We start from the raw sequence: 13,711 nt of genomic DNA on the forward strand, positions 1-13,711 counted from the left end.
CAAATGTCCTTGTTCTTCCCAGTAACATATGAAATCTCTGGATAGCAATACCTGGCGATCTGACAGCACAGAAGGAACAGCAGTTTCTCTCATGAAGATGCTAAGAAAATATATAATATAAATCACAGGATTATAAGCCTCTGGCAGAAATACCCAAGGGGTGAAATACCATTGGGCATTTGGTCTGGGACCAGGAAATGGGAACAAGTCCAAATTCTACTTCAAAAAACCTTTTTTGAGGGCATCTCATGAGACACTATGCCAGATGCTTCCATATACACTGTGGAATATAATTCCACATACACTGTGGAATATAATTCCATATACACTGTGGAATGTATCTCATCTGGCTTATTGACTGTCACATCCTCTATAGAGCCATAAACTGGAATTTTGACACCGAGGACAAATTTCACAAGATAGCCAATCAAATCAATTTTGTGAACCAGGTCTTGCTTATCAGTGAATGTTAATAAAATGCTTTAACTTCTCATTTAGGTTAATTATTCTTGCTACGGAGGAACTAAGTTCTTGTTCATGAGGTTACCTAATAAACTCTTTAAATGTAAAATCATTTTAAAATATGATGGAAAAGTTATATGCCCTCTGCTGTTGATGACCAAATATAGTTTTGAATCTCAAGACACGTAACAGTGCCTGGCACGTGACAAAGATGGCCTTTATCTCCTCTGCTTGACCAAAATTTAAACAGGTTTTTTCCTGACTATAGGCCCTTGACTTCTCTTTCCTTAGAGCATTTACTTTAGAAAACTTGCAACTGTCAATTCTCTTTCTGCCTCTGGTTCTGCAGAGAAGCAGAAGGACACAATCCAGCCCATAGAAGATGTAGACACATCTTTCACACTCTCCTCCTTGACGCGGTCCCAAAGCCTTCAACACTGAAGGGAGTAGGTGGATACCAAGAGTAGACTCTGAAGACGAGTTCTATCGATCATCAAAAAGGCCCAAGACAGAATGGCAGCTGTCTGAATTTCTTCCTGAAATCTTGGAAAAAAAAAATGTCTGAAGAAATAACAGGGTTAATATCATAGACGTTCAGTGAAGACAGACAGAGACGGCAGAAAAATCTATCAAGGTGAAACATGAGCAAGGCTCTATGCTTCCAGAAGAACTGAATAAATGCAGACTGGCCAAGAGAACTGCCCATCCAGGGAGGGGTCACTCTGCACCCTCAGCTCCAGGTACCCCTATGACTCCTGCTTCTCTACTTTGGGGCCCCTCCCATACTACACAGCGCCCGCCATACTGCTAACTCCTCCATCTGAAAAAGGGCAAGGAAAGGAGAGAGGAGATGAGGGATGATAAAATTCAAGCCCATCATGACAGTTCTGGGTATGAACCTAAATTGGCTTTCACCACTTTCTGCTACCAGGACAAAGATAAAAGATAGGAGAAAGGCGTTTTCTTTCTGGTACCCCTCAGATCTCCTGCTTCGTGGAGTCCCAGAACAGACCCATATTACCCATTGCTTGTAGGTTTCTTGGCAATACACGCCTCTTGCCCAGTTAAGTCTTCTTGGGGCTCCAGTAGCCATGGTGTGTGTGGGGGGGTGTCAGTTTCTCTAGGAATCATCTAATTGTTTGGAATCCCAGCTACTGGGCCTTCCCCTCCCTATTCTGGTGGCTTAGCATCATGGAAAGCTTGGATCCATCCATAGTTTTTTGGTGTTTTTTTTTTTTTTAAACTAAGGGTATATGCAGGTCATTAAAAAAAAATCAAACATCCCCCCCAAACTCTCCTAGATCTCCTCCCCAGAAATAACCACTGTTCCTTGTGCATCTGTGCAGAGAAGCTTTATACTTTAAAGCACTTAATAATCAATACAAATGACTGCATATTACATACTGTGAAAATAAATAGACAGAAACCTCAATTAAAATAGAGTTGGGAGGGCAGAAAGGAAGTTTTCATATCCTATGATGACAGGAAAGCCCAACAGGAAGACAGCCCAACAGGGGGCCAGGCAAGCCCCCTCTTCTTGTCTGGCAAGAGTTCAGCCTATGAGGCAATGTCACAACTCAGCCAATGAAAAGCCACTATACATGGAACTCTCAGTTCCTCCACTGAACCCTTCATTTACTTGAGCCTTCCCAACTTCCTTTTCTCCTCTTGAAAAGAGTTCTCTCCTTGTTGTGTGGGGACTGACACATGACTGGCCATGGTTGCAGACTCCAAACTGCAATTCTCTGCTGATCTTGAATAAACCCATTTTTGCTTAATTGGCAGTCTGTTTTAGGTCAACAATACAGTGATACAGCAATCTGTGCCCATGGCCAGTGGATATATGTAGACACATATGACTGTAAGGAACGGCACCAAAAACGGAGGAGAGCTTAAACAAGCTTTATTCGGGAGCGCTTCCGGGCGAGGTTCACTGGTCCGAGAGAAAGGGGCCAGAGAAGTCACGCCCAGGCGAGGGTTTGGGCAGAATTTACAGGGCAAGAAAGGAAAGGGGTGCGGCGAATCCGGGAAAACGCAGGGTATTCCTTATTTGGTGGTCTTTTCGGGTATCGAGGGGGACCGTTAGTCCCGCCCCTCGGAAGGCGGGAAGGCTGGGCCGGGTGGAAAGGCTGGGCTGGGTGGTCCGGAAAGTCTCCAGGTAAGTTTCAACCTGTGAGTGTGATTGCGTTCCCCTGCCTCGGGCCAGTTGGCCTTACAATGACCATCTGTTTCAGAGTTGTTATAATCTGTTTTACTATTATGAGTAGATCTCACCAGGGTGAATTACATTCAAGTTACAAGCTATGAACCAAGCTGACATTTTCACAGTGCTAGATAATATGTTATCATTTGTTGTTTGCTTTTATTAATAGAATTAAAATTTTATTTGTTTGCATAAAGAGTTCTACACAAAAATGAATGGGCTCATTTTTGAGCCCAAATGAATGGGCTCTCATATGATGGTACTTAAGTTAGTCTCCACTGTCATAATTCTTCTAGCTGTTTATCACAGTCCTCCCAAACCAAGCCACGTGGCTGAATCAAGCAGCTTATAAAAGGTAGTATTTTTACTGTGTGTAGTAAACGAAGAAGAAAGTGGTACCAACTTCCCATGTTCACCAAGACCCCACCCCTGCCCCAGGAAAGAGTTTCTGTATAGCCAGGACATTCTCTTCCTTAGAATATATATGGCTGGTGACAAATGCATCTCTCATGACTCTTCCTGAAACTTGACTCAGTTTTCCCCTCCCTCAACAAGACCCGTGCTTGAGAAGGGGAATCAGAAAAGGATCAAGACTCAGAGCAAGGGGAACAGGATACCTGAGTTCAACAGGGTCTCCTTTCCTATGGAGGTTAGGTCCAAAGCCCATGCACAGGGTAAAAATTGCATATAGACAAATTATCCTTGAAAAATCCCTTGGAAAGGCACTACCTTGTTGATACATAACCTGTTAATAAATCCAACGGAACAAAATCACTGATTCTTCAGTTGAGCTCCAGTTGAAGACATTGGTTTGTGTGCGGAGGCCACTTTCATGAGGAATGCAAATCACTAACCCCTAAAATCATCCTTGATACAGTAGCAAGCTCATGCTAGAAGAGGCACTTGGGAATGAGGGAGAAGAAGATTCACATTCTTTCACAGTGGGCTTACACTCACTCCCATCCATTCTTTCTCCCAGGCTTGGACTCACTGAGTGCAATAGGCCACAATCACCAGCACTATGAAACTATATTTCTCCTGAATTCTACCTTTACCATCTTACATATTGTTTACTGAGTTTGGTTGAATGCCTAAGGATTACCAGCATAAAAGATGCAACTGAATTCCATAAAAACTAACAGCCCTTGGGGCTTCCCTGGTGGCGCAGTGGTTGAGCATCCACCTGCCGATGCAGGGAACACAGGTTCGTGCCCCGGTCTGGGAAGATCCCACATGCCGCGGAGTGGCTAGGCCCGTGAACCATGGCTGCTGAGCCTGCATGTCTGGCTCCGCAACGGGAGAGGCCACAACAGTGAGAGGCCCGCGTACCGCAAAAAAAAAAAAAAAAAAAAAAAAACTAACAGCCCCAGACTTGTGAATATGGCTCAAAAATTTTATAGTGCCCCCTCTGTGCGCTGTATTATTATTGCCCAAAACCTCAAGTCTCCCTCCCCCGAGATTACAATATAAGAGACAAGCACTTGCTTCTCATTGGCTTTCAATGTCCCACTGATTAAAGTGGTGGCCTAATTATTGATATTACTAGCTGAAGAGCTATATCTTCTTTCACAAGAAATTCACTAATTCTAAGAACCAACATTTTATGACCAGGTCATGTTAACCAGTACAAAGTTATTTCTACTTTATTGTGAATTTCTAATTAAAATAAATTCAGTTCATTTTTTACTTCTTTCCCACGATAAAATCGTATTTGAATAATATTCTGAAGGGCAACTGCTTTTGTTTCTTCTCCTCCTAATGTGAGGTAATCACAAAGAGAGCCTTAAGATATCTCCTCTACAGGTGCAAAAGGGATCTTGTGGTCATGGGAATGCTCTATCAAGAAAAGCGTTTGCAAAGTACATTCTATTCTCTGCTAGACCTGATAACTATCAGTAAATCTCACTTAGCCTAACAACTTAAGCAGAAAACCCAGCACAGACTGTGCTCTGTGACAGCATGTCCCCAAATTTGTTGTTTGGAACAGTATGTCTATGGAATTTTTTTAAGTAGCAGAACAAGCAACTTGGGGAAACATTTTTGTTTTTAAAGAGTTTCATTTACTGAAGGACTTCTCAGAGCCTTTAGTGTGCTAATACTCATGGTATGTCTCCAAGACGTGGATCTAACATCCTCTGCTTCCCATTTATGGTCACAGAACTCTTCACAGAATATCTCACAGGACTAGCATGCTATGTAGTATATTTTGGGAAATATTGCTCTACAGACTATATTGAGGATAAGCCAAGATAGGAACGGTCCAGAGATAATGGAATTGTTCAGAAGTACAAGTATCAACAGCTACTATCTTTCCAAGTGCATTTACAGAATTGGGCCCTGCCTCTTGGGTCCACATGAGAAAGCAGTAAATGTTTGTGGAAAGTCAAGACCCACGTCAAATAAGGCTAGTTAATGAAGAGGACTTGCCAGGGAAAGATGACTTGCCAGGGAAAGATATCAGAAACCAAAGTTCAAAAGCCAAAAAGTTCTGGAAAAAGAAAGGTACAGAAGCAAGGCTAGAGGTAGAATGGAACTGAAAACAGGAAAATAAAAGGCAAGATATGATACAAATAGGAGAAGAGGAACAGCTGTGGAATTCCACATTCTCGTAACATCCACCAGGCACTCGTTACCAAGTATACTGGCATATTTTGCTGGGCTAGGGACCCTCTATCTAGGTCTATGTTACCCTTCATAGAGTCCAGACAAGCCTCCTCCCGATTTCTTTATGGCCCTAACTGGCTGACCACAGCTTTGCCCAAGGATAGATCTTCCTAAAATCTTACCTTGTCCAAGTTACCGACTAAGCCAATCCCAAAGCTGATTGTATATGCACAGATTATACATATACAGATTGGTATATGCGGATTATAATAGATGTCACTCTAAGATTCATGCCAATGATAAGAAGTACGATTCCAGGCTGCTTCCCAAGTCCTGTTTTGCCAGTTAGAACAAGGAATAGTCCCAGGTATGACCTCCCATATTGATGGACCGCCCATACTGATGGACCTCAAACCATCCTCAACTACCCAGCCCCTGCCTTTGGCTCAGTCAAGACCCCTGCCTTATCCTTATACCCAAGTTTCAACTCATTCCTCCCCCCCCACCACAAGTACTCCTATTTCCTTTGGCCCAGAGCCTTGACTTTCATCCCTCAAACTCTGAGTAAGTACCATTTACCTGAAAAAAGTTCAGCTAATAGTCCATCATGGATTCATTATTGCTATGGCCTCCTCACCTAGTAGAATTTGACTATTTCATCTTGGAGGGTCGTTTCATTGCATCTCTGCCTCTCGCTAAACCAGCCCCTTACACCTGTGACTTGCTCACTTGAGTGAGATCCCCACGGTCTAAAAGCTGTCTGCAGAAGAAGACAGCAGAAGGAAGAAAGCAATGTTGTTTTCCAAGAGGAGTTGTCTAGCCTTCTGTATCTGTGCTAACATGCTAGAGTGTTTCGTTAGTCTAAGTTCATCGGCATCACGTTCATGTTGGGACTCTCAATATTTATTCCAGAATAACTATGGTATCACCGCTCTCTGTTCAAGGTCCACACAGGGGGGTTTCATAACCTGCATGACACGTCTGTTATCTCCATGTCTGAGGTCAAGGACTTCATTTTTAGCATTTACAATTACCTAGCAAGGCTCTTCTGGAAGAACTGGAACTTCAGTGTTCCATTATTGTCTGGTCACTACACCTAATTGACACTCAAAGAGAAAAAAAAAAAGACATTCACATGTTTTGGTCTCTTCCAATCCTTAATTCAATGGAAAGATACACAGAATGGGCGACTCTCTCTCTGAGCCTGCCTGTATGTCTATCCACACGTACCCTTTTTCCTCCTAAAATAAACAGTTTGTTTCACTACTTTCCATCTCTATGTGGAAATTCATTTCTACACAGCTGACAGGCCAGGGCCTTGTCACTGGCCACTGGTCCCTGGCGGTCTAGTAGCTAGGATTCAGTGCTCTCACTGCCGTGGCCTGACCTCAGGCTCTGGCCGGGAACCGAAATCCTGCTTCAAGCCACTGCAGGCCGAGGCCACCCGAGATCAAAACAGAAACTCCTATGTATCCTGGCTCCTCCTTTACCTCTTTGGAACAGTTCCTTAGAGCCCTCTGAGAGACTGTCTCCCAGGCTGTCAACCTCAGTAAGATCCCCAAATAAAACATAACTCACAAAAATAAACCCAGAATCAATAATATTCCACAGCTGATTAAAAGTCTTTCATAATAGGACACAAATCGATTACCAAGATGCTACTTTTTTAGTGTGGTATTAGCACAAAGACAGACATATAGATCAATGGAACAGAACAGAGAACCCAGAAATAAATCTGCCATCTACAGTCAATTAATGTTCAACAAAGAAGGCAAGAATATACAATAGAGAAAAGACAGTCTCTTCAGCAAGTGGTGTTGGGAAAGTTGGATAGCTACACGCTAATCAATGCAATTAGAACACATCCTCACACCATATACAAAAATAAACTCAAAAGGGCTTAAAGACCTAACTATAAGACAAGACACCATAAAACTAGAAGAGAACATAGGCAAAACATAAATCGTAGCAGTATTTTCTTAGATCAGTCTCCCAAGGCAAAAGAAATAAAATCAAAAATAAACAATGGGACCTAATCAAACTTAAAAGCAAAGGAAACCATCAACAAAATGAAAACAATCTATGGAGTGGGAGAAAACATTTGCAAACAGTGTGACCAAAAAGGGGTTAATATTCAAAATATTTAAACAGCTCATACAAGTCAGTCTCAAAAATATAAAGAGAAACAATCCAATCAAAAAATGAGCAAAAGACCTAAATAGACATTTCTCCAAAAATGACATACAAATGGCCAACAGCCTCATGAAAATATGCTCAACATCGCTAATTATTAGAGAAATGCAAACCAAAACCACAATGAGGTATCACTTCACATCCGTCAGAATGGCCATCATCAAAAAGTCTACAAACAATAAATGCTGGAGAGGATGTGGAGAAAAGGGAACCCTCCTACACTGTTGGTGGGAATATAAATTGGTGTAGCCACTACGGAGAGCACTACAGAGGTTTGCTGGGCTGCACCCTGCAGGCCTACGAGGCCTGTGCTTGCCCAACTTCAAGACTGAACAAACAGCTCTAAGTCAGCAACAGAGACATCAATGGTTTAATGAATGGGGGAGCTTACACGTCTGAAGCAAGGTCCTGGAGTGACACTCCACCACCTAGTGCAGGCAGGACGTGGCAGCAGTCTTCACTCATGGGGGTAAGTGGGGGGGATTACCAGTTATAGGTAACTGATGTCAGGTGGGCTTATTAGTTTTCAGGCAAGACCAGCAGAGGGGCACGCCCCTCACAGCCCCTTTGATAAGAACAGTCACCAGCTGGGGCCTGGGGCAAGTACGTAGGAAAGTGAGTCACGTGTGTAAGATACAAGAGAAGCAGCCACTGGTCGGGCAGGGGATGTACAGAGAACAGCCATCCTGAGCAGCCTGACCGTACACTCCACCACTACATACCCTGCACAACCCTTACAATCCTGGTCCACCTCTCTTCCGCGCTATCCCTGGGGTCAGGTATGTAGGGGGCACTGCAAGCAGCTGCCGCAGATACAATACAGACAGCAGCAGCCGAGGAGCATCAAGAGTAAGATACCTAGGATGCTCGGCACAGCCACTGGCCAGGACGTGGGCACATTCTGGAGCCACGTGCTTACCGAGTCAATGGAAAGGGAGTCAGCAGCAGTGCCCCGTGCAGTTGTTGATATAAGGAAGGTAAGGCCAGCCCTGGTTTTCACACACCCAGAGCCATCCCCATGGGGAAGGCAATGCTTGACCTTAAAAGAAGCAGTCTGGTGGCCTAGCCAAGAATCAGCAGTCACAGTACAGATCTGTCACCCCATGTTATGTTGAGTGCCATGAGGGGTAGACCCGTTAGGTCTTTCCAAAACAAAAAGCAGTTAATCCCACTATTCGGACTGTGTGTCCGGAAGCCAGCCTATTCCATTCTACACAGCACAGCCCAGGGGTGCTCATGGGCAGTCAGTTGTTCAGTAACGTTAACCAACAGGGGTCCTTCTGACATATTGGCATATGGTACCAGAAGATGCTGAGTCTTTCCCCCCATTGTCAGTAGTCCCCACCTAGTCACATTAGCTGGGTCGATTTTTCATGGAAGTCCCGAGGAGGACAATGGCATCTCACTGTAGACCCAGCAACTAGACTCATTTCACAGTGAGGCCAGTGTGGCTGCTCAGCCCTCAGATTTCCTCCCTCAGGCTAGGGACAAAAGGTCAAACATCTAATAGGCACAACACAGGGGAGATCATGACCATTAAGCAAAATACAAGCAGTAACCACACTGAGATAATACCACACGCACCTGTGGTTTTTGTCCTAGGCTGCAACACAGTTCAGAAGACTCAACTTTTCAATAATACAAGAATGTGTCTAAAATCACGTATACAGGGACTTACCTGGTGGCGCAGTGGTTAAGAATCCACCTGCCAATGCAGGGGACATGGGTTTGATCCCTGGTCCGGGAAGATCCCACATGCCGCGGAGCAGCTAAGCCCGCGAGCCACAACTCCTGAGCCCGCCGACCTCAACTACCGAAGCCTACGTGCCTAGAGCCCATGCTCCCCAAAAAGAGAAGCCACAGCAATGAGAAGCCCGCACACCGCAAGGAAGAGTAGCCCCAGTTTGCCGCAACTAGAGAAAGCCCACCTGCGGCAACAAAAACCCAATGCAGCCAAAAATAAATTAAAAAATAAAAAAATAAAATCACATTTACAACGGCCACCTAGTTTTACCTTGGATGTCTGAACGACAGCTACTCCATTTTGACTCGCAAATGCATTCCCCTCCTCAATGGCCAAAGCAGAGTTATGATGTTTGTCTGAAAGACCACAAAATGGGCTGCTCCGGTCAGTAAAATTTAAGTTAAACCATGTATATAAGCCAGAATGACTTCCCTATGCCTCAGTAGGTATAGATTTTCCCATCATTTCCCCCTGTGATTGCAAATCTTTCAGTGGAAAGCATTGATTATCAAAATATCCGTCCCTAGATGCTGGGGTGCTGGCTCCTACCCCAGATTCAGATCATGTCCCTCGGTGCTAGGCCTCCTTTATATTGGCCTAGTCATTCATACTGGGGGAAAACTAATCAGATCTCGTGAACAAGCTCTGAGGTATGTTAATGGGGAAACACTTTATAGGCTATACATTTTATCACTTATACCCAATTGTCACACAAGCATTGTACATACGCTTTTAGCAGCAGCCTCACACTTCATGAGTAGCTATTATACTCTGACAATTTCACTAGAATTTCACTAATTTTCTTTCTATCCGGAACATCCGGGCAAAAGTATAGCTAACTCAACAACTTTCATAAATACAGACCTCAATTAACAGAACTAGAATTTAACATCCATTGAAACATAATATTGTTCCCCCTAAAATTACCCTCACCTCCACCAAACACAGCCAATCAAAATTAATTTGTTTGCAAAGTAAGTCTGGTCAATTGACCCCACAGGCTTTTCCAAACTGGCTGAAGAGGAACTCCTCAGCAGTCTCAGACTGAATTCCCAAAAGGCCTCTCAAGGCCAGGAAAGCCACGCCAAAGGCCTGTTATCACGCTCCGCCTCGGTGAATTTTTCTCTTCTAGAGGTCCCCAAAATATTGAGATTCCTGCACATGACAGGAGACAGTCTTTTCCATTCCCCTGATAAGGCTGCTCAGAACCCAAGTCTTCCATTTCTGGGGGAACCAGGCAGAGACAAAAAGGAAAATGCTTCAATTCTACCCACAGATGTAGTTTACCAAATTGCTATAAAACAAATCATAACCAACTTGAGGGGGAAGGGCTTCCCTATACCTGGAAAACACAGATCAAAACCAGTAACATTCCAGACAAAACCCATAAAAATTATAACCATGTTTACCAGTTCACTCAGTAACCAATCCTTTTGTTAACTTTTTATTAAGCCATTGGGTCTTCCATTAAGATTCTTTAAGTTCTTACCCAGTTCGGCAGTATAATCTGAAATTTTTCAGAGACCTGTTGTCAAAAGGTCCTTCTGAGGCAGGAGATAGATGGGCCCCAGGCTGAGCAGCTGGAGTTTGTCCCCTGTGGACAGATACTCCAAGATGAAATTAACAGAAGAATAATAGAAGACAATGAGCCTTGCCCAGATAAAAGATAGAGAACACATGTTTCTCATTCTTGAGGTCAAGGAGAACTTCCCACCTATACATGCACAGAAAAGCTCCTTGGAGGTCAAAAGGGGAGTGATATCAACCTACCCACAGGCCTCTTGGCTGGAATCCATCTTGGGTAAGAGATGTGCACACACACATGGGAAGATCCTGAGATATACCAAATATGGACTCAGAACCAGGCAAAGCAAGATGACTGGCCAAAGGAAACCAGAAAGAAATGCCCCACATAAGTGATATAAACTACCATGAGGGCGCAACTCTGAGTCCACCCGTGTAGATCCACACGTACTCTTTTTCTTCATAATAAACGCTTTACTTGTTTCACTACTTTCTGTCTTTGTAGGAATTTATTTCTGCCTAACTTCAGTCTCTGGCCAGGAACCAAAATGCTGCTTCAAGCCGGGTGCAGGCTGAGGCCACCGGAGATCACTTCCTATGAATCTTCTTTAAGATGAAGCATTTTTGCAAAAGCATGAGAATAACTGTCTATAAAAGAAAAAGACTTAAAAAGACCTGGTTAAGCACCTGACTATGATGTTATTGATAAAGAAACTTGGTTACAATAACTAGAATTATGACTGATCATAATTTTAACCCTTAAAAACCTTAATCTCTGACAAAAACCAAAAAGCAAGTAATTGTGCATTTCCTGATTGGAAAACTTACACTTTAGTCTTCCTCTCCTATGAAGGCGACGGTAGGTAAACTTAGACCCTTCCAGTAATTAACGTTCCAACATTTTAACCTATTCGAAATGACCCAGATAGTCAATGAATTCTCTTCATTTCACCTAGTTTAGTTACCAAAATCTGGAAAGACTATTTTAGATGGACATTCCCAAAACATACTCATTTCTCTATAGAGTTTACCTAAAAGCTCTTTTTTCTCCTTTGCTCTTAGAGATCACATGTTCCACAGAGCTCAGATTATTTACATCTCAAAGGCACAACAGAAATAACAATCCCTTCTAGAGAGCTAGCTTAACCAATTACAGAAGGCTCACTTTGATACAGTAGCAGAGCCATGAGAGGCCACTGTTCTCCAGTTCTCTCGGCAGCCCCCGTTCAGCAAGGACAGCCACCACAGGGCCCTACATGCTAGTAGACAGCCACCTCGGGATTTCCCCATAATTTTTGGGATCACCCCTGGAACTTTTGGGTCCCAAGTGTTAGTGGACGACCACCTCAGGATTACACCCACAACTTTTGGGCCCGACATGCTAGTGGACGGCCCCTGCAGCTTGCCATTCCCCATCCTGTATTTGCCGACATCTCGGTGCTCATGGGAGTTTTCTCGGACTCCTGGCTGCTCCGCCAATTGTTGGGTTGCGCCCCACACGCCTTCAAGGCCTGTGTTTACCCAGCTTCAAGACCAAAGAAAGAGCCCGGAGTCAGCAACAGAGACATCAGTGGTTTCATGGAGGGGGGAGCTTACACGTCTGAAGCAAGGTCCCGGAGTGACACCCCACCACCTTGTGCGGTGGACAGCAGGCAGGAAGTAGCAGCAGTCTTCACTCCCGGGGAGAAGGGGAGGTTACCAGTTATAGGGAATTGATGTCAGGTGGGCTCATTAGTTAACAAAGAAACCAGCAGAGGGGCGTGGTCCTCACGGCCCCTTTGATAAGAACAATCACCAGCTGGGGCCTGGGGCAAGTACTTAGGAAGGTGAGTCAGGTGAGTAAGATATAGGAGAAGCAGGCATTGGTCGGGCAGGGGGTGTACTGAGAGCAAGAGAACAGCCATCCTGAGTGGCCTGACCATACAAAGTTCCTTAAAAAACTAAAAATAGAACTACCATATGATCCAGCAATTCCACTCTTGGGTATATAACCAGAAAAAATGAAAACATTAATTCAAAAAGATACATGCACCCCAACGTTCCTAGCAGCATTATTTACAATAGCCAAGACATAGAAACAACCCAAGTGCCTATCAACAGAAAATTGGTTTAAGATGTGGTGTATATGTACACAAGGGAATATTACTCAGCCATAAAGAATGAATAATGCCATTTTCATCAACATGGATAGACCTAGAGATTATCATACTAAATGAAGTAAGTCAGAGAAAGACAAGTATCATGATATTACTTACATGTGGAATCTAAAATATGATGTAAATGAACTCAATTACAAAACAGAAACAGACTCATAGACATAGAAAACAAGCTTATAGTCACCTAAAGGAGACAGAGAAGGAGCAGAGGAATAAATTAGGAGTATGGAATTAACAAACTACTACATATAAAATAGATAAGCAACAAGGATTTATTGTACAGCACAGGGAACTATATTCAATATCTTGTAATAACCTATAATGGAAAATCTGAAAAAATTATGCATATATATATACACATATAACTGAATCACTTGCTGTACACCTGAAATTAACACAATATTGCAAATCAACTATACTTCAACTTTTTTGAAAAAAGGTTAAAAAAAATGCTACTGTTTTGCCACTTACTTTAGATAATGTACTTGTTGGACTGCACCCTGTAGGCCTGCAAGCCTTTTAGCTGCCCAGCTGAGACCGAAGAGCCCGCCGTAGAGACACCAACTGTTTCTTGGACAGGGGTTGCACACGTCCAAAACAAAGGTCCTGGAGAGATACCCCACCGTGGCCGGCAAACTGCAGGCAGGAAGCGGCAGCACTACTCTAGGGAGAGATTGGCTACCATTTATAGGGGGAACTGACGTCAGGTTGGCTCATCAGTTACCAGGTAAACCAGCAGCTGGGACAGGGGGCAAGCACGTAGGCAGTTACTGATTAAGCCGTATAATTAAGAGGACTGGCTAGTCATGTGAGTGAAGCCCAGAC

The 13,711-nt window shown here is 43.6% G+C and overlaps 1 long non-coding RNA gene across 1 annotated transcript in view; it reads right to left on the minus strand.

Annotated features, from left to right (window-relative positions):
* The window catches only part of LOC138414294 (uncharacterized), a 144,175-nt gene extending 130,679 nt beyond the window's left edge, over positions 1-13,496 (minus strand). Inside the window, exon 1 of the long non-coding RNA XR_011246741.1 lies at positions 13,358-13,496. This is a non-coding gene — a long non-coding RNA (uncharacterized lncRNA). The remainder of the gene's footprint in view (positions 1-13,357) is intronic.
* Between the last annotated feature and the right edge of the window lie 215 nt (positions 13,497-13,711).

Source organism: Delphinus delphis, chromosome 16 (genome assembly GCF_949987515.2).
Source record: "Delphinus delphis chromosome 16, mDelDel1.2, whole genome shotgun sequence".
In the NCBI taxonomy this organism is placed as follows: Eukaryota; Metazoa; Chordata; class Mammalia; order Artiodactyla; family Delphinidae; genus Delphinus; species Delphinus delphis.